Raw genomic sequence first — 23,300 nt, 5'->3', positions numbered from 1 at the left:
GTGGAAAGAAAGAAATGACGGGCAATATAATTGGCCTAACCAATTAATCAAATCACATTTATTTATTTTACATATTATAATGACCATAACAAATTATAAATTCAAAGCTTTCACAAGATGACATAAAATAAGTTTTGACATTTAAATAAAAATACAAAGAAATATGAGTTAATAATACAATAAGTAATAGGTAAAATAAGAAATAAAATTTGAAAAAAAAATTAAATAAAAAAAAAAAAGTAGATAGAAGCACACAGAGTGAACTATTGATAGACCCTATCTTAAAAACTTATAAAACAACATCCACCTAAATTCACCCTCACGTAAGTGAAATATATCAATATTCGAAGCGATTTCAATAAACATGGTTATTGCTCTCCTAATTGGCATCACTAATGGCAGGTTAGTTCTGCACATTGGGAGAACAAACAACGGATGCCCTCGATTACTAAGGTAATTATCGGAGACACAGAGGCCAACACCACCAAGAATGGCAGAGTTCACATTTATACCGCGTATAAGTAGGAGAAAATATGTAGCTAAATAAAGATCCCTTCTAAATTTTAAGCTACACTAATAATATTAGGTATGTAAGTTTCACTGGAAAAAATCACTATATTTTATTTTTGATTATGTGCCTTCGCTGAAAATAATGTTGGAAACCTCTGATAATATATAGTATCTCCGCCAGTTCCCTGGACAACTAAATAATACCGAAATAAGTTATAATAATATAACCTATTTTGATTTATATACAATTAAATTATTTTATCATTTAATAATATTTTATAATATTATATTTGTTTGTATTATCTGAATATTTTCATTCTGTTACGTCTTATTTTCATTATATTATTATGATAAATATCAAAATTGAATTGTGAATTCCTTGAATGTCAAATTTAATGTTCTTAGTAAATAAATTTGAATTAAAATACTTTCTTTAGTTGCTATGTTATAATTATCAGTGGCTTTGTCAAATTTTGGACTAGAAACATTTTACAGGGAAATTCGCCAGATTATTGCTTCATAGCAATCCTTCAAATGTATAATGTTATCTAATATTATCAAAAGTCAAAAGGCTTGCTTAAAATATTATTTATGCCAACTATATCATTATAAGTACCTACAGCTCTGTCATGTTTCAATAAGATTATTATCACATTAAATTTCGATTTATTTAAAATGTATATAATTTCTTTCAAAGGTGATTCTTATTAATATATATAAACTTGAATAAACCCTATAAAAAATTAAGTAGGTTGGATTATTTTACCACGTTTTTATTAGCTCGTATTCTTGTATGTCCAGTACAAATTTTTTCTTGTGTGTCCAGTCCTAGCAACTAAACTATTAATATATACGTGCGTTACTATGGAAATCAATATGAAATGTCAAAATGACATTTCAGTATTTTATATTTATTCAGAATTTCTATCAAGTACAACAAAAAGTATTTATTAATACATAGAATTGTCAAGATAATATTATGATTCAACAGAAAATTTAAATACGTGGTATATAAAAAGTGCTTTTTATCTTGTAATTATTTCCTTATAAACATAGAGTATTGGGTTCCACAAATAGGAAATAACCTTAACTTATTAACCCTTTGGTCAACCCATTGGATCTTTGGTTTAGATTAATATGTTTTTTTCTAGTCCCGAGCACTGTAGACTGAGGCCCCACAAGTAAAATTTGATTTCAATTTTGTCATAAAAATCATAACGGTTAGTTTTACTAGTAACACTCAAAGTAAACTAAGCCTTAGTTTAAAGCAGGGGATTTACATCTTCTCTGTCACTTACTCCTGCGGCAATTTAAATTGATAACCACTATCACGCAAGCTGGGTAGATATATACCAATAGATATAGTTAATGCTTCTTTTTCAAAATCTCAATGAAATATTATAATATTTTAACTGCATGTAGGTACACGGTTTTTTATATTTTCACTTCATACTCAATTAGTATGAACCTATAGTGCAATCGACAAAAATCTATCCTACCGCATTGGACATATCTGCTATAGAAGCTTCTGAATATTTTCATATAAATTATTAAAAAAAAAAAAATTATTTGAGTGAGTAAAAGTGAAATTTTGTATTTTGTTCTCCATTGCGGGGCGGGTATGATGTACGTTTTTTTCAGATTTTGTATCATATTTAAAAAGTGCAGTCGCAGTATTCATACTTTTTTATACTATTTTAACCATTGTGCGGTTGATTTCACCATAATTTAGTCGTCAAAACTCACTTATCAACACAACACATAATTTGACTAAGCGAAGTGTAGTTGACGTATGGACGCATCATATAATTAATTATTATATCATAAATTTTTCTCAGTATTTAAGATTGGTTTTTTGTAAAACATCGGCAGGATTCGCTTTACCATACGTAATAAAGTTCAACTTAAAAAAAAAGCTATGTAAACATTATATTAGGTCTATACACACTTTACAATTAAAACTTATTCCATTATATTAATATAGTTCAAAAAGCATATTAAACACAAATGGTTTTCTGTAACTAAATAATATAATGTTAACATCTCTTCATGACTAACCGAAACAGCTATAAAGACGTCTTTACGTTGCCTATTGGGGTCCAATCTCTTGACTGGCAAACAGAAAATCTAATGTAGTACCTATACACAGATGCAATCAACTAGATGCCTCCCAAGACCAACCTTATTTGTTTAGGCTTTGCGAAAGTAACCCTTAAAGCCAGATAGATTTTGAAAGCTATGTCATTAACACTGAGCGCGTGGTATATTCTTGCTACGGCGTAGAGATTTCGTGTGTCTACGAAGTTGCGTAGCATATTGACGATACAGTTAGCTATACATAGGCTTTATAATATGAAAAAATATGATACATTTATTATAAAATATAGAGATACATATTTGATATTCTCGTAAACTAAGTTCAAATAACTACATTGAATTAAATGTTTATTTATTATAATAATTAATTGTTTATATTATACCTACATGTAGGGCTTCAAAACTTAAAATCAATACGTTCCAATCATCAACAGTAAGACTAATTCACATTTTCAAAATAACAGTACCATGGAAGCACCGATAACATCTGATCCCTGTTAGTTCTTTTTTATCAGCTTTGTGGATCGTAGAGAATTCTGCTAGTAAGACGTAGAGGTTACATGTCTCTATAAAAGTCCATGTCCACATGGCGCGCGTAAAAAGTAGCGTGCATTCCAGGTATATGTGACCTCATTGAGCCGTCTACATGTAATCGCCGCGATCCGCTGCTCGCGCGCGGTCGAGACACAGGTAACCTCATTGAGCTGTCCATATGCAGTAACGGCGAGACACGCACCATGTGGAGAAAGCTTAGTGGTTAGAATTACTCTGCACTCACATAAATATATATAAATATAATCCCAAATTTTACATGTTATTTTCACAGAGCGGTTATTGCAACGCATGTGGTTTAGATTAATTTGATAAACGGCGCCAAAATTGTATTCCAATGATACTCGAGTTGTTAAAAAACGGAACCGGGATAGTAATTTTTAGCAATTTCTGGTGGATTATTATTATTATCATTAACCTTATTAATAATACGAGTACATAGACCATTAGATCCTTTAGAACCTTGTACTACTTCATGGGTTTAGGTTCCAAGGTAATTGAGCTGTTCTTAAGATTCCTTGGTTCAGTGCTGGTTTTATTTACAGATCTGATTTCAAACTCATACTCAATCTTCCAACAAACAAGCAAAAATGGATAATAGAATTGAGCAACCAACCATCACGTACGTATCCAGCCAATATACTTCACATTGCCTCTTGGCAGATCTCCCAAAAGATGAACCGATGCTGGGTAATAGACTATAAATGAGTGTATGACTATACATAGATCATGAAGAATAAAATCATGGTGAAAAAGTGAACAATACAATCAATAAATCGCCATCAAATGACGTGGCAAAATGCTGGATAAAATAATATATTGCTTTGTCCTAATTTAATACTATCTTACATTAATATCAGCTATTGAATCTTTTAATCTTTTACGTACACTGTGATAAGAATCACACTATATAAACATATATTTTCTCCACCATATATATAATAATATAGGTATCCAGGGATATATTTTTCTAAGAGTCATCCTTTTTAGTGACTGTATATTTTTGTGTCTCGTAAATTGACCACTCATGGTAGACACCAGTGATTGATAACCATTCTTATAAATTATACTATTTTTTACAACGTTTTTCTTAGTTCGTATTCTTATTTATCCGGTGGTTCTTTGTCCGGTACAAATCTTGCAATCGATTTTTAACTAACTCTCTGACTACCTAGCTAGACATTTGAAACTGAATATATTATCAGAACACTATGCCAATGCATTTTTTTAATACTTTTAGCCATCATTCTTTTAGACACAGTATGACGTCACTTCGTGACACCGCTAAACAACGGATTATATTTGCACTCATTCATACAAATGAGCAGTATATAGCCTATAAAGTATTTGGGAATCTCATGCATACGACCCTTAGCCATCTTTAAGTAGAATTGAATTCATTTTCAGTTAATTCTGTTTTGTATGAAAAGTTATTTTTCCACCATTATTGGTTGTGGTCTGGGGTCATAGCAACTAAATTATTAATATATACGTGCGTTACTATGGAAATCAATATGACATGTCAAGTACACTTTTTTTTGATCGTTTAAGCTAGTCAAGTCAAGTGTATATGATTCAACAGAAAATTTAAAAACGTTGTATAAAAAAAGTTATTTTTATCTTGTCCTTTTATTTTGTGTTACATACTGCAAACAATGCATATTCCATGAAGTAGGCAAAATGATAATTTATGTAATAATTCTTTCAAAAATATTACTTTTATTAATTAATTGAATTAGAATTTATTTTATAAAATATAATATAAAATTATAATATTCAGATATACGTCATATTATTCTTTTAATCAGTATTTTATCTGAATAGTACTAGCTGAAAAAACGTTTAACTTGACGCGGAATGTCTGGGACTCATGATTGTATTCGCTTCAAACCAAATTTTGCCTATTTGATGCTTGTATTCTGACGGCATCACTAATCATATATTTGTATTATTGCTGTTATTATGTGAAATAATTCACCTTAAAACGCCATAAGGCTTACATGGGATAGAAAAAGATGAAGTAGGTAAGCTAAACCAGAATTTTGCAGTACTTGCCTCGAGTGATCACCATCGTTATTCTTAAGTTTGACGACCAGAAATAAAAATTTGCTAATATTTGTATTTATTTAAACCTTTCGGTTGCGGTATAAAATAGCGATGTTCGATTGAAGAGCCAGTTTTTACTTATATACTTCTAATGTAATACGGTAAACTATTTGTAACACATCAAATAATATAATATATCTAAAAGAAACAATCTTTTAAACAAGTATGATTCCCGAACTCGTATCGTGCCAATGTGTTTTATCAATTTAGCCAAATATGTCATATCTTATCCTATCTCGAAACGCATATCAAATGGCGTTAATTTTTGACAATCGGTTTTCGTATTTAAAACCAAGCTAACCAATTATCCGTAATAATTAAAACCGGTACTTTTAAATTTTTACTTGTAAATAATTTATTAAAAAAAATCAATGATTAATTTTTTTCACAAAATTTGAGAAGGTAACCTTTTTGTGTTAGACATGAGGTGTGATGGGTTAAATAAAGAATGTTACATTCTTAAAATTTGTGAATAATTCGGTAAATAAAAAATAGTTCAAATATAAGATGCAATTGAAAATCATTATTTATAATGCAAATGTTACATTGTACCCGCGATTAGAGTTGGATTTCGAATATTTCCCGACGGGAATTCTCGAGAAATTTTTGAGATTTTCAATCCCGAATTTCCTATATGAAAAAAATAGATAGAAAACATAAAACGTTCAAAGACTGGTCGGGATATTTCACACAATTAAGCCAACTTCGACTCAAAATGAGCGCAATTTTTCAACATCTGGGAATTTTGTGTCTCAAAAACGTACGCGATTGTCAGACACTGCGATTGACTGTCTGTGTTTTTTGAAATTCTATTTTAATACGTAATGTTTTGAATTATTTTTGTTTTCCTACTTCTAGTTGTTTGTCTTCTTATATAAATAAAAAAAATCATGTTTTATTGCAATTTGTCTGTTTTTACATTGATTTTAGGATTTTTTTACAGATTTCTTTTAAACGTCCCGATATCTCGAGAATTCAAAATTTCATCATTTCGGAAAATCCTGAATCTCGAGATTGAGATTTTCTCGGGAAATACCCAACTCTACCCGCGATGACTGAGTGGTATTGTATCTGCACGGAATTCAAGAATCTTAGGTTTCAAATCCCGGGACTAGAAAAGCTTACATATTATTTTTTATTGTGTATTTAAATCCAGATCATGAATGTATGGAGGTTGAAAAAATGGCAACCATCCATTTCTCATTAAAAAAATGTTAGAAACACATAGGATTGTTCTAAAAAAAATACATTGCATTCGAAATATAAGCAATAATAATTAGCACTACAATTATTATTATATTTTGCAAGTCCGTATCCCGACCTGATTATAGATAAACATTGAAATCTATTTTATTTAAATTGTAAAATACCTTATTTAATCTGTCTTTATTTTTTTTTAATGTTAGTTGCGCGTGACCGAAATGGTTTATCATCCACTGTTTTCGAGACCATCTTTGCGAAGGTTGTGCAAAGCTTCAGAGGCGATGTCCAATTAAGAAAATCCCAAGCCAAGAATAAGCCTCTTGACCTTCCTCACCGTAAACCTTCACATTAATTTCTTCGGTCAAATCTTCTGGTCTCCTTTATTCCACTTAGCCGAGATGACGACGAAAAAAGTCATTTTTTAAACAAGCGACTCCGACGATGGATGGCTCTATAATTAACACGTGGTATAATTATATCCATCAGTCATTGATTTATGAATGGAAACAATTTTATATTGTATATTAAATATTTAAATAATTTCATTCAATATAATATAAGGATATTTTCTAAAAATATTTCAAAAATAACTTTGCAATAATATTAGTTACGCGCACTAGAGTAAATAGGGTAGCTGTGGTATTTACTTTCATAAATATTACAAAATACTTTTCCCGTACCACAGAATACTATAGTCGAACCTTTATAGTAACCTTCGATTACTTACTTCCTGATCCTCGTTATATTTATAATATTATGTGAATCGGAACTAAAATAAACAAAAATCTTCAAAATAATAATGTCTCAAGTTGCGTTCGATGAAAAAATGCCATAGATATTTCAAAATAATATCTTTAGGACATCATGAAATTCTATATTCAGTGAAAGCTTATTTTTTCGTCGTAGAAAAATGCTGTACCATTATTACAGTTATATGAAACGGATTGAATTGCCGTCAACATTAATATTCTGCGAATGAAGAATGAACCTTAATTCTTATTATATAAAGTAAAAATATATTTTATGCTAAGGCAGAATGGACACAATAAAATAATTGTCTAATTTATTACGTCGTTTACATCAATTCATGAGCAAGTGTTAAAACAAATTGTTTTTTTTTTATATCATCATCATCAGCGTGAATCTAACAACTACTGGATGAAGGCCTCGACAAGCTGATTCCAGTTCTCTCGGTCCTATACGTTGCGTTACCAAGGACCTTAAACGTCGATATCCCTTGTCTAAAGACTTAAATATATAAAAAAAATGATTACTCATAGAGTGGGTACATAATATATAGAAATAATTCATGTATTGTTATACCAATGTACGTGGAAAAAAGATAGGGGTCGTCTCTGTAAATATGAGGCCTTACTTAACATTGTTAAATTCTTTTTTATTGACGATACATTATTTTAAAATACTAAGGATAATATTATATTATATACCTGTTAGATAAAAACACATCTTGCCCTGACCATCAGATTAATATCAGGATTAAAATGGCTAAAAACAGTTTAAAAAAACTTTCTGCCAGTAACACATAGCTTTAGGCACTAGATAGAAGATCTAGTACTATACTATAATACGGACTCCTCGACGTTAAAGGAACGGATTATAATAAGACTGGAGGCTTTCGAGATCAGAATGTATCGGTATACCATGGAAATATCCTGGAAGAGCTGCATACTTTGGTTCTATTTCCCGCAAATATAAGTAAGATATACTCTTAATTACAATTCAAGTGAATGTAGAGGGCAGCAGAAGCTTTAGTAGAAGGAGATTTTCTTAGCTACGCAACCTTCATTCATTAGTGATTTAATGTTCAAATTGTTACGGATCTGATACGACTCACTTAGTGTACTATAAGTCTGTTATTAACCTACAGTGTTGTCAATAATTACCATCCACAAAAATATTCCAGGTAGGGTACGAAAATAAGCTAGATGGCTAGAAATTAACATTTCAAAAAAAATCTCATAATTGTATGTTTATTGTTGTATACATGTGGTATTCTTTGGTTCGGCGAAGGATATGTCTTGAGGATGAAAGACGATAGTATTTTTTCGTGATGATGGAGGAGTCGAGAATTTATTTACTATTTCAAATAATTACAAGGGTACAATCGATGAAATTTAATATATCGGTAGTTCGGTGTGATGTGTCTTTGACGGAAACTTTAATCGAGTGAGATGTCCATCGATTTTGACCCGCTATTTATACATATTTACACTATGAAATTATATTTTGAAATTATGATGAAATATTAATTCGTAATATTGTGAAATTGCAGATCCGCTATCTCATAACATTACGAAACATTACTATATATTGGTACTGACTAGGGATTCCAATACCGGGATCCTGAACTATTTTCGATACCTATGAATCTCGGGATTGATAAACATAATCCAGAAACTTTCGGGATTGATTTTTTCATCAATTTTTATGGAAAATAAAATAAAAACGAAAATGTAACAGAAAAAATACTTTTAATAAGAAATAACTACATTAGAAATAAACTGAGTTTGAATGAAGTTTGATTTATACCCATGTATAAGTTGCCGATTCATTTTATTTTTCCAAATAAATTAATAAAAATAAAAAAGATTGGAAAAACAATGTTTCGCACATTATCAAAGTAATTCCACCATGATCTCATACGTTTTACGGCAGTTTCATATTTGGCTGACTAATTAGATTTATGAAGCGGAAAGGCCGTAAGTACACCATGATTTGCTTTACTATTTTAAATCTCGCTAACCCATCCATTGTCTTTACTACCAGAAACACCAATCTCATTATCTATCTCATTAAATTCACATTATTATTTATATTACAATATTATTTACTCCATTAAACTTATGTATTTCCAAGATTTAACGTATAAGGGCGGACGTACTCAGCGTGGATCAAATTGGAGCTTTTTTCTATTTTCAAAGCATGATCTTGGACATACCTTAAACGTTGTGGATAATCTATTTATATAAATTTGAAGCCTTATTATCTTTTATATTTATTTTAAACATTTGATGACTGCATAAAGTGTATACAGCATAAAGTATAGACTGCATAAAGTATTTTATTTTTGACCGATTTTATCGATGTTATTGGTAAATATAAAAATGTTGCATTAGCAATGGAAAAAATTTCCAATCCCGGGATCAGAGTTTTGGCTCGGGATTGGATTCTCTAATACTAACTGATTGTACGTGAAAAATGAATATTTAAAAAATAATATAATTGAGATCTGGGAATCCGATGACAGCCACATAATTATTATGATTGCTTTTACAAGAAGAAAAGTCAAAGAATAAATTTGTCCTGACAACGAAGCTTGTCATCTTTTTATGTAATATTTATTTTACATTGGATAAGATATAAGATACACAAGATCATCCTGTTTATTTCCTAGCATATCTGGTATAATATTATTGCTTTATTATGATAGGTTTTAAGCTGTTTGAGGTGTCTAAAAGCGCTAGATTTAGAGCCATACGCCAGATAAAAATTTTGCAAACTTCATGCCTATTCAAAAATGGTAGATCTGATAATAAAAACGCTCAGTTGGCAATGCTGCTAACCTTAGATAGAAAACGGCACAAAAAAGATTAGAAAAAACTTGGACCGAAATGGGACTAGGATTCCACATCTTTTAACTGTCTCAAATCTAAATGAAGGTTCTTGTTAAATTGAGCTCTAAGTCCGATTATGACTCATGCAGATTAAGTCGAATATTTTAAGGGGTTAGATGTATAACAAACTTCACAAACGTGAAGCGGTCGGCTTCGTAATTAAATCGAGGGTATGCTAATTACTTACACAACTTATAGGATGCTTGGCATTTACAAAATATGTTTATACTTGAAAAAAATATTACTTAACACTTTTTTGTTATGTACAATTATTTTTAATATTAGGTATATAAAACACCCATGATCGCCGTGCGGCTTAAGCGTCGGCCTATAGCGTCGTGGGTTCCAGATTTGAATCCTTCGTCTGACAAGGACATAATATATTGTTTTTCAATTTATGTAAGAGTCAGAGTATGGACCTAATAGGTTGAGCAAGTGGCTGACATCCATTTGTCGTGAAAAAAATCTGTACAAATAAATACAAACCTCCACTCTGTGGAGGCCTTATAATATGATTATTAGGATTGGACATGGTCGGGAAAAAATACAAACATATATGAGGCGCCGAGTGCCAAAGGAGCTCAAGCGCCAACTTTACGATTTTTGACATTTGAATGTAGGTTTTTTCTATAAATCGATATGTATCATGCCACAAAGTCTTATCGCTCAAATAATTATAGATATTTTACAATAGAGATTTATTTTCTGTGGCATAATTGTTTTGGTCGTTATGTCGGCACGCCACAGAAGCTTATCCGCCATTATACTATGGAGAGCGCGAGACCAAAACAGCTGTCAGATTTGTCTTATTGAATATACGTTCTCAACAGTGAAAAAAACTAAAAATGAGCTCAAGAAGGATTAGAAAAATAGTTTCAATGTGTGTTAAACCTGTAAATGAGGAAAATCGCGGTAAGTTTAACATGTTTTATCCGTTTTTCATTCACATACGCTGTTGTTTAAAATATTTTAGAATACTTTTGAAATATGGTTATTAACGTCATTTTAGTAATTATGTCCACTAAACTTTTACTTCCATGAACGAAAATAACTCTTATTTCTAATTTCATCTTGTTTTATATCCAATTACGATTGATATACACTAAAAAAAGTATTTAAAAAATCACCCGAATCCTTGAGAAAAAATGATGGTGCTAAATTTGAATAATGATTTTGTTATTTTGGCCAGTTTGGAGTAACGATTTGATTTAGTATTATTAATAATATTGGGTATATAGACGGTTATTACAAAAAAAACAATCCAAAAGCTTTGAAATCATTGCTGTAATGGCAAAAACGTATTTAATATTATAAGGCAAATTTTATGCCAAACAAACTCATGTAACAATCATAACAAATTTGACCATTTTTTCAGTGTTTATTTGGCATAATAAAATTTGTTTATATCAAAATGTTTTTTTATTGCTATCCAAACCCTTACATTAAAACATTTTTTTAAATGATTTATTTTTTTAAATTAACGCCATTATTTGAGTTTCAAAATGTTAATGCCACAGAAGCTTATGCAACAAAAAAAAGTATCAAGTGCCACCTTTTTTCATTTTTCTATATGCCAAAGAGGCTCAAACACCATTTTTTTCGGAATCCAGTAGATATTTTTCATTAAATATTATTGCAAATAATACTTTGATTTTTTTAAATTTGCTTTGCTTAGAAAATAATTGTCCATTTCAACATACAAGTTTAAAATTTAAAAATAAATTCACTGAAAACTTGTCGGCCATTTTGTAGCACTTTTGTTAAATGGTGCTTGAGCTCCTTTGGCGCTCGGCGCCTCATATAATAATTAAATGAAATTATATACATATACTTATGTTCTTTTTAGCACTTCTAATATATGGTATCCAATAACAGAAGTGGAGTGAAACAGTAATGTAGTAATATAAGTTAAACAATGACCAATACCTAGGCACCGGGAAATCACGTACATATACTGTGACCTCACCGGGAATGAAACCATGAGCCCACATATAAAACCACGAGACTGATAACACAGGTGAGTACCCCTCAACTGAGTACCTGATACAGCGAAAAAGCATAGGAATCCAGAATCCAAGCATAGGTAATGTGTACGCTAAATTCTTGAGGTAACCAGGGGGCTGGAGGAAATAGTTAATATACTAGGCCAGCGGTTCCCAACCTGTGGTACGCGAGTGGATAGTTGGTGGGATGCGAAAAATAATCAGTAAATAAATCATAGAATTAACATTTCAACTATTGTATTTTTTCTATAATTCATAATTTTAATACTTAAAATTTGATTAAAAATTAAACTTATAGCTTGATAACAATGTATTATAATCTTAAGCAACACTTTCATAACTATTATTTTTGATAATAAATAGAAAATTTCGGTAATAAAAATATTTTTAAATACAATTTCACAAATATTATTATATTTAAAACAAAAATTTCGCCTGCCGCGTTGCTCTAAATTTGTAAAAATGAAAGTGTTAATTGTCTCGTTTTCATCAGAAGAATTTTTACATTTCCGGTGTTTAATTAATTTTAAATACATGTATTTTCTATTAATATCGGTAATTTTTTGAAAAAATTGCCTGCGGCGCAATTCGTTTTTATACAAATAATTTAATTTAATTCTATGTACTTATTTTTTTTTTTAAATAAAAATGAGTTTAAAAAAACTGCTTTAAATGTCTTGGTTTTGAATTTCGACAAGAAATGAGCTTTGGCACCTTTTATTAAAAAAAATAAATAAAAACATTGTAATAATGTAAAGTTCAAATGTCGCATTTTTATCAGAATAAAATAAACATTTGGTATTTTTTTAAACTTAAATAAATTGAGTTCTGGGAAATATAGTCACCCTATAAAATTTATAATGCAAATAGAATAACAAATTTCTCGAAATACAATCATTTTTACGAAGTGGTACAATTAAGCGTGGTGTACTACCAAGTGTTACGCGAGCCAAAAAAGGTAGGGAAACGCTGTACTAGGCCACTAGGGAATACACTGAATATTTTTAATGTTGACATAATGATATAATATTTATTAGTGTTTCTTCTCTGTATAATTATATTATACAGTCTAAGCTGAATAGCCTTCCATTCAGAGAAGAGCTCAATTGCTTCCAAATAAAGAAAAAAAAAATATACAGTCTATATAATATTTATAAATATACATTATACTCATTATATAAAATGATAATATTCAATCAATAGAATCTAAAAATTGGTATATTATAACTATTAGGTATTAGGTTTTCACTCGCGCACCTTTCTATACCAAGAAAAAAGTTATTTTTAGAGATTGGTGCTTGTAAGAGACATTTTTATTGAAACCGTTGTAGTATTATATAACAGCTTCTACTGTATCTTAGCTCAGATATATTTTATGTCAGGTGTAATTTAAATCCAGTTGAAATTTCAGAACATTTTTTATATAGTTTTTCATATACGAATTTATTAAGTAAAACGATATTGTAGCATTACAACTGTTGGTCAATGTCAGATAATATTATAGTATACCTACTAAGTGGAAATCCTACCCAAAGATGTGCGAAAAAATATCTAGACAATTGTGAACTATTTAGAAATGTATGCTGGCATATTACAGTGGCGAATAGTGAAGGTAGGCTCTTAATATCCGACGTAAATATTGCATACTAAATATTTTAAACACCCACGATAGTCGCGCAGCTTAAGCGTCGGCATACAACGTCGTGGGTCCCGGGTTTATTGTTTAACACATATTGTTTTTCAATTTGTGTTTTTAAGTCAGTGTATGGACTTAATAGGTTGAGCAAGTGGCTGACACCCATTTCACGTAAAAACAAAGTCTGTTAATACAAGTCTGCAATCTATTACTTTTATTGAAGGCCATATGATGTTATTAGGATCGGACATGGTCGGAAAAACTTTTTCAGTCAAACGTATTTGTTTTCATTGAATTAAAACTATAATGTACAATTAAACACTGCCTAATTCAAGCCATTGTATATTATAATAGTCAAACGATATTTTTTATAGATAAAAGAATATTTTTATTGATTAGGATTTGGATTAACAGGGCTTAATGAATTAAAAAAAACTAATAAACACCATCTGTTAAATGTATTTTTAATTCCACAAAAATACATAAGTATGACTAAAATATTTTGCACTATTTTTGTCGGATCGCCAATAGCATACTTCAACTAATATGGTTTGATTTAGCCAGAGTTTATTTAAATTTTAAAAACTAACCAGCACCGTCTGCAAATTGTATTCTTTGTTATTAAAAACAAATAAATATGACTTACAAAGTTTAGTGTGCACTATTTATGTCAAATTTTGACAGCCTTCCTCCACCTCTCACCACTGACATATTATATACTTTAAGAACGTGCATTAGGTATGTATAATATAATAAAAACTCTAAAGTCCCCCTATAAAGTTGGTTGACTAAGGAAAATGTCTTGTGTACATGAAGGTATTATTTCCACAGTTTGTTGTAAACTATTTTTCAGGGCGTATTACGAATGACAGCATTGATTTCAAAACATTTTTTTTTTAAATTTGTAATCGCACAGAAGACCGTGGTTTATTTTTTTGGAAAATATTAACACTTATAGTATTTGTAAATCCATCAAAAGCAGACAAAAAATAAATGAGTATGCACGTGGAATGCACGTGGTAGATGTGACATTTTCTTAATACATGTATAATAAAAAAAAAAATGGTATGAAACTATGCCTTTGTCGTGTACAAGGAGCATTAGCAGATAGGTTTTACAGTTTAATAAAGTTTTTATTTCAGGGAGTATGGGACACCAATGATGAAGCCCTTTCAGTTTAATTTTTAAAGTGTTTTTATCTTTGGATTATTTTGAATGTATACTTATAGCCTAAAACTGCTGTCGACATTAATAACTCAAATGGTGTAGACTTATCAAACAATTTTGTTTTAAAACGGTTTTAATGGAACCTCGTAAATGGACATCTACTAATATGGTTAGAATTCTACCAACGTTAATCTATCTAATATATAAAAAATAATATTTGTTTGTTTGTTTGTGTGTTTGTTTGTTTGTTTGTTTGTTCGTATTTAATGCACAGCTATACCGTTCATCTGATTGCGATAAAACTTTGTCAACTCATTGCTATACTAATATATAAAAATGAATGTCTGTCTGTCTGTGTGTCTGTCCCGTATGCGTTCCTATACCACTCATCCGATTGCGATGAAATTTTGGTAAGTGGTTGTATGCACACCCATGAAAGTTTCTGAATTAGAAAAATCATCATCTTTTTTTTCTTCTTCATTCTATTTTTTTTTATTCGTATAGTCCTATACCATTCATCCGATTGCAATGAAATTTTAGCAAGTGGTTGTATGTACACCCATGAAGGTTTTTGAATTAGAAAAATCATCATCTTTTTCTTCTTCTTCATTCTATCTTCTTTTCTTCGTATGGTTCCTATACCATTCATCCGATTGCGATGAAACTTTCATCAGTTGTTGCGGTAACACCCGTAAAGGTTTGTGAATTAGTACAACCATCTTCTTCTTCTTCTTCATTATACCTTCTTTTATTCGTATGGTCCCTATATCATTCATCCGATTGCGATGAAACTTTCGTCAGTGGTTGTACCAACACCCGCAAAGGTTTCTAAATTTGTACAACCATCTTCTTCTTCTTCTTCTTCTTTATATCTTCTTTTATTCGTATGGTCCCTATATCATTCATCTGATTGCAATAAAACTTTCGTCAGTAAATATGCCAAGACCCGCAAAGGTTTCTGGATTAGTACAACCATCTTCTTCTTATATTCTATCTTCTTCTATCCGTATGCGTTCCTATACCATTTATCCGATTGCAATGAAATTTTGATCAAGTGTTGTGCTCACGCCCGCAAAGGTTTATGAATTGATACAACTATTTTCTTTTTCTTCTATTCTATCTTCTCCTATTCGTATGCGTTCTTATACTATTCATCCGATTGCGATGACATTTTGACCAGTTGTTGTACGCACGCCCGCAAAGGTTTCTGAATTAGTACAACTGTCATCTTCTTCTTCTATTTGTATGCGTTCCTATACCATTCATCTGATTGCAATGAAATTTTGATCAAGTATTGTGCTCACGCCCGCAGAAGTTTCTGAATTGATACAACCATTTCTTCTCCTTTTTCATCTATTCTATCTTCTTCTTTTCGTATGCGTTCTTATACCATTCATCTGATTGCTATGAATTTTTTTTGAGTTGCTGTGCGCACACCTGCGAAGGTTTATAAATTAGTATTATATAAAATACAAAGTTTGTTCCATCCAATTTCATTTTTTTTTACTACATATTAATAACATTAATAACGTTTGCATATTTTGGATTCGATTTTAATTTAGTGTTTTTTTGTTTGACCTATAATCCTTAAGGAAATATTTACATATTGCCATATTGTATTACACAGATATTAAAATATTAAAAAATAATTACCTCTTATTATTTTTCAAATATCTAAGATAAATATAACCACGAAACGACCCTGTACGAAGCCGGGTACTTTAGCTAGTATTAAATAAATAATATATACACATAAAATTAAGTTTTTTTTTCAATAATTAAAGTAAACAAAATTAGTACAAGTGTATCTCTTTGTGTTTGTTATGGTTAAGTTGATCCAAGATCGTTGTATATACGAGTGTTATTCTCGTTGTTCTGAATATGAAAAAAAATACCTAAATAACTAACAATCACCCTCTTTTATTTTACCTTTGAAGAATAAATCCTTCAACGGTCTTAGGATTTCAGTACAATAGCAACATTTTGTATTCTTATAAGTAATTTATATAGTCCTAGATCAAACCAAAGTAATATTTTTACACGTTTTACTAAGAAGACAAAATAGTTCTCTAGTCTGAAAAAAGCACTGAGGAAATAATTTAAAAATACATGTTTTTTTAATTTTTTCATTTCATTTCACTGCTGCAAGGCTTTTTTATTATCATTCTACTCTACACCATATTATGTAGTTATTTCTACATATCACAAAATTAAAGGGATCTACAAAGTATACAATATTTCAAATATTATGTGGAAATGAGACGCCTTCTTAGCAATCGAGACCTTAACCTAGGTCTGAGACTGAATGTTGTATGTTATGTTTTCTCAATTCTTTTCTATTGTATGGAAGTATGGACGCTAAACCAAGAGATGTGGCTGTATAGATGCATCTTTAAAATTCCTTGGACTGACTGGGTGACAAAATAAATGTTTTCAATCGAATGGGAAATGGCCGAGAAGTTCTGCGTAGTATCAAAAGAAAATATCAGGAAACTACAGTACCTCGGCCACATTATGAGAGGACAGAAGGACAGCATTCCTCAACTTGTCATTCAAGGAAAGATTAATGGTAAGCGTAGCAAAGAACGACGCCGCATTTTGTCGCTTGAGAACCTCCGTGATTGGTACGAGTTCAGCTCGACTGAACTGTTCCGGGTAGCAGATGACAAAGCTAAGATAGCCTTGATAGTGACCAAATTCTACTTGGGGATGGCAGAATAAGATGTATACAAACAAATTTAAAAACAAAATTATTTATTGAATATAATATAAACAGTATTTAAATAAAATTTTAAGAAACCATTTATGGTAAAAAATAAATCAATTTTGTTTACATAGTTTTTTTTAAATAATATTATTGGTACATATTATTCTGCATAAATTAAAAATTAATAATATTTCAGTATTGCTACTAACTGTAACTAATGGTGCCTATTAATATAAGCTGCGCCAAACCATACTAATATAATATAATATTTTGGCGCTAATTTTGAGTGGACTATATTTGAGAAAGTTGGAGTTTTGTGGAGAATAATTGACGCAGGGAAGTAGTCCAGCCACTAACCTTTTTGATGATCCAACTGCCAGCTTTCTGGATCCCAGGTCACACACATAATTTTGATTATTAATATATTTATCACTCTCTCGACGAATCACACTGTAGGTACTTGTTTCTGATAATTATTAATGAGTGAACTGGAATGTTTGGTGGGAGTAGAGTTATGTAATAATATTGCCGAAAACAATTTTCCAGGAGTGGTTCCCAAAATAACTTGTATATTCCCACTGCTTTGATAATATAATATGCGAGTTATATATAAATATTATATTATATAATATATAATTATCCCTACAATGTAAGTTACTCATTAAGATAATAATAATATAAATACTATGTGAGCAAATTGTTCGGAACTTGATGTTTGGGTAGCGACGCGACGTGAGACCGTCTGTCGACAGACGGTCTCACCCAAGACGACTTTCGATCTCCTTAATGTCAATTAACTACAATTTTAATAATATTAATATTGACATAATACATTAAGCCGTATAAAATCGTTATTAGGACTTGTTCATTAAATTGTCCTTGGGAATTGGCATCCAGAGCTTACATTCCTTAATAATATCTACTGTATATAAAATAATATTGGTTCACTAATGTCAGTTAAGTAAATTTTAATATGTCTAGCTAAATACAATAGTATCTTAACTATCTATTATGTAGTATCATGTAATACGTCTAAAATGCTAATTTATTATTTCATAGTCGCCATCATCGAACCTACAACCCATTCACCGATATACTATATACATCCCAAGCAATGCCCACTGCTTTAGCATTAAAAAATTTGTATCTATTTCCACGGATATTGTATAAAATGTCAAATTACGTTCAATCAAAAATAGTATCCAGTTGCAGGGCATCACGTCATCTTGTTTTGTCATCATTGTTGTGGCCAGTTTATTTAATTTAGGCCAGTTGAATTAGTAGGTAGCAAGTACATAATTATTGTGTTTTATTTTAATTCATACTTTATTAGTAAATTTACAGTTATTGTCTTAACTACAAAATAATATAGATTTTTGTAATCATTTGCGTTATAGATTATCTTTATCTCAATTACATACCTTTCTGTACTGTCTTTCCCTTGTATTTCGGTAGTTTTTATTACATAATTGTAAGTGTTCTATGTACAAGTCGATCTACAGGAAGCCAGACGGGAACCGCGCAATTTTTCATAGCCGATTTTGACAAAATTCCTGAAATCAAGAATGAAAACCTAGACTAACCTAACCCAACGAATAATCCAGTATATCGGCAATTTTCAAAATTTGTTTGCCGCTGGCTTCCTGTAAACCGACAAGAACCGTGTTTTATTTATCTCAGTACTATTTATATGACCCAAAGAGTTTAGACGGTCTTTAATAATACTCTCATATACCTATATCCGATAGAACATTTCACGGTGAAGTGTAATACGGCGAACTGCATACGTGGAAATTTTCGGACACAAAGAATTTGTCTAGTTTCTTACCTTACATATTGGATTGCACGTCATACAAATAAATTCTAATGGATTTAAGTTTTGTACCATTCCATTTGAGTCGTTTTTTGCGACCCTTTTTTGCCTTTTGGCATCTTTGGCATCTGACACTCTGTACTTTCACCAAAATGACCCTTGACTTGATAGGTCGTTAATGAAGTTTTTACCTAGTTTATTGTTTTGATTTTTTATATAAGTAAGAGTTCATAATATTCGTTTTCAGTTTTATCTGCCTTTTGGTGAATGTACACTGTGCCTGAAGATGCTGAAAGGCGAAACCCGGGTCGCAAAAAATTACTCAAATAGAATAGTTAAACACCTAAATCCATTAGAATTTAAATTCAAATTCCATCAAGTACCTTCGGTCAATTAATAGTATCTATTAATATCATATAACATTATTGTAAGAATCAACTTTCTGGTCTCTAACTCCATTCCGATAAAAACGTTAGTTAGGTTAGGTTAGGCCATTTTATTTAGGCAAAATAGTTCACACTTTAATTTCAATATTTAATCAAACATAATGACGTCTATATAGGCAATACTCAACCGATACGGTATACGATCGTCATGGAATTATGTAGATCGCGTGACCGCGTAACATTTCCGAAAAGGGGCAAATAAGTCTGAATGGGAAATCCAGGCGTTAATATTTCACCTCGCTTTTAAATCGGATAGCATTCAACACCTGTAAGGACTTGATCCTTATCGCGAACTCTAGCGGATATTTTCGAGGCATTTTCAATGTGGAAATCTTTTCAATAGTGAAGGAAGCCATTTGAATGTAAAACAGTCAGATTGGACTGTATATTCCGGAAGTCGGTGTGCTCGTATACTGGAGCCAGCGATTATCTAATTCAACAATACTAAAATAATAAATTTAATTAATAAAAGATACCAGTAATTTTTTTACTTCTACTTCTTCTTCGTCGTGTCGGGTTTTCGATTGCTGGTAAAAATATTTCTCTAGTAGTAATTAATAACAACACATCTTTTCAGCTTGTATGTTTTGAATAAATTTAATTCGGGCTATTGATTTTTTTTCTGTTCATAATCTTTATATAATCCATCTTCAGTTTTGATTAACTTGCACCTAAACGACTAACTTCGTGGTTTCCGGCTCAAATCCTGGGTCCGGCAAGTGGCTGACATCCATTTCTCGTAAAAACAAACTCTGTTAATACAAACCTCAAATTTATGAAGGCCATATGATCCTATTAGGATCAAACATGGTCGAAAAAAAATAAACAGTACCCATAAAAATGTTGCTAAAGGTCTTTACTATTATAATATTATAATATTTAGTAATAAATGGGTTAGCTTCAGATTAATATGTTGATATTGAAAATATTGTTTTTCAAATTTATCCGACTCCTTTAAAGTATTAAAATTAAAAATAAAGTTTTGATATTGTCATAATTTCCACATTATCTTATAATGTTGAACTTAAAATTAAATAAACACCCGTAGACTCTCAAGCCGGTTGTCTACCTCGATTTTCTTCCCAATCATCCCTGCTGATTGCCCCTAATCGTAAAATGTCATTTCATAGAGTCGTGGTTAAAATGCTATTGTTACGCATACCCTAATCGATGATCGATAACAGATGAGTTGACAATAACAAGAAAACAATGTAATCATCGACCCAATCATCACCGATTCTTGATGACTTAGTCATGAGCGAAAAAAAAATATTCTATTTTAGCCACGTCTTCGTTAAACAAACCCAAGTGACATTTTATAATCGGAGCAATCAGCACAAACGATTGTGGCAGACGATTGGCGTAAAAATGCGCTAGTATAATTTTAGCTTCTTTTCTTCCTACCTCGAATATTAGGCCTCGTACGCATTGTCGACTAGTTTCCAGCAACCAGAAAGTATGGCTGGTTGCCGCAACCATAAACGTAAATACTAATTTTATTTCATCTGCCTCGTAGTTACTGTCAACTTGGTTACCGGAGATTAGTCGGCAATGCGTAAGAGGCCTAATTGTTATTTTAATATTTGTTTTGTTTTATTACTTTTCGTACGTTCCACTTTACTACGAGTATCATATCCCGGAAGGTTGTGTACAAGTATTTGGCATGGTAGTGGCATGTTTACACTGTTACTTATAATTATTGGCTTGACTCCAAAGACTTCAAAGACCGTGAAATACTTAGTTGAATATTTATGAAAAGAATTGACTATAAAATAATTAACACAATATATTCCCCAGTATGTCTGTTAAACTAAAAATGTCAACGCATTGTTTTAGGGTTGAAACAGTTAAGACATATTTAACAGATAAACCAGAGCAATTTTTATTCTTCATAGAAGAGGTATTTTGCCTTGTTTTTTCGTACAAGGTGGTTGTTAGTAATTTTGAACAATCACAAACACCCAGGCTTTGAGAAAAACACATAAATATTGTATGTCCCGACCGGAAATTGAACCCAGGAACTCTCGGGTAGAAGGCAAGCGCCTTACACACTAAGGAGAGGTATTATGCCAGTACAATGGTGGATCTATTTTCATCTTAAGGGTTTCACGATTACATAAAATATATTAATAGCATCAAACAGTTTATTTTAAGCGTAATCGTTCTTAAATTATAAATTAAACCATATTTAGGTAGGTACGTGATTATAACACTTTTTTTTTATGCCAGCACTCCATTGGCGAGCCAAAAGTCCGAGGACAATAAATCGTCCGATTTGTCTATACTCTGCTACTGATCAACGAACGACTAAAAAAGTTTAGCTGACAAAAGCCCCAAAGTTGCGATTATCGTAATGTCTTCCGATAATTCTATAATTTTGTGTTATTTATATGTAGACTTGCATAAAGTAATAAAGCAGTAAAAACAACACAAATTTTACGTTTTATTTTATTAATTTCATAAATACAAATAAATAAATAATTGGTAAATCTCTCATTTTCTAACGTGTAAATTAACAAATTAATCAATGAAAATGTTTAAAACAATTACAGTTTTTTTCGGTCCGAATGATCGCGTATTAATGTTAAATCGAATTTGCATAGTGATCGATGGACAAAGTCTGGCAACTCGGAGAGTTAAATATCAAACATGTTTGAAATCCAACGAGCCTGGTCTGCGAATTAAAAAGTCCACAGATCTGGGATGCTCCACGCGAAAAAAAAGTCCGTAGACTATTAATCGTCTGACTTGCATGCCAATGGAGCGCCGGCATTAGAGCCTTATTCAGATTATTTTTTTTTTAATCTGGTACAAATTTACGTAAATATCAAAATATTAATCAACTGATTAGGTACATCTATAAAAATTGATATATTATTATGTACCTACTTGATATTTAAAAAAATCGCAAAGTATTTATTAATGGTGATACTTTTAGCTGTGGACTATGATTTAAGGGTGATGCTGGATTGTTGGATTACTGATCTAGGAGGGTGAGGTTACACATGATGCCATACACTGACCTTTATGTAGAGAGGGCTGGTGCGCACGGAGGCCGGTTCAATGTTCACTCATCCACGCACTCACGCACTCGTAAATGGACGGTACACTTTTGATTGATGATACAATATGAGGTTGATGAATGATGATAATATTATGTTCAGTATGGATGATATAGACGTGACGTTCACTCAAACCGTAACAGATTTAGTACAGCAAAGGTCAAGCAGATACGTTTTGTATTGGTTACGCTGTAATTAGCAACGGTAAAGCTATATAATAAGCTTGTCCACGTCCGCTTTCTGGATAATCACTTGAGCTAACTGAATGTTATTCTATCATGGTCGCCTAATGACCAGTAATTGTTCGTCGTCTGGTCTTATGTGACAATAATAAATAAGGGATTTGGAAGTAGGTGGGAAGAA

The sequence above is a fragment of the Rhyacophila brunnea genome, unplaced genomic scaffold (genome assembly GCF_057557595.1).
Source record: "Rhyacophila brunnea isolate RB1 unplaced genomic scaffold, BYU_Rbru_1.0 scaffold_15, whole genome shotgun sequence".
Lineage (NCBI taxonomy): Eukaryota > Metazoa > Arthropoda > Insecta > Trichoptera > Rhyacophilidae > Rhyacophila > Rhyacophila brunnea.
The sequence above is the reverse complement of the archived record's forward strand: the minus strand, read 5'-3'. Positions refer to the sequence as shown.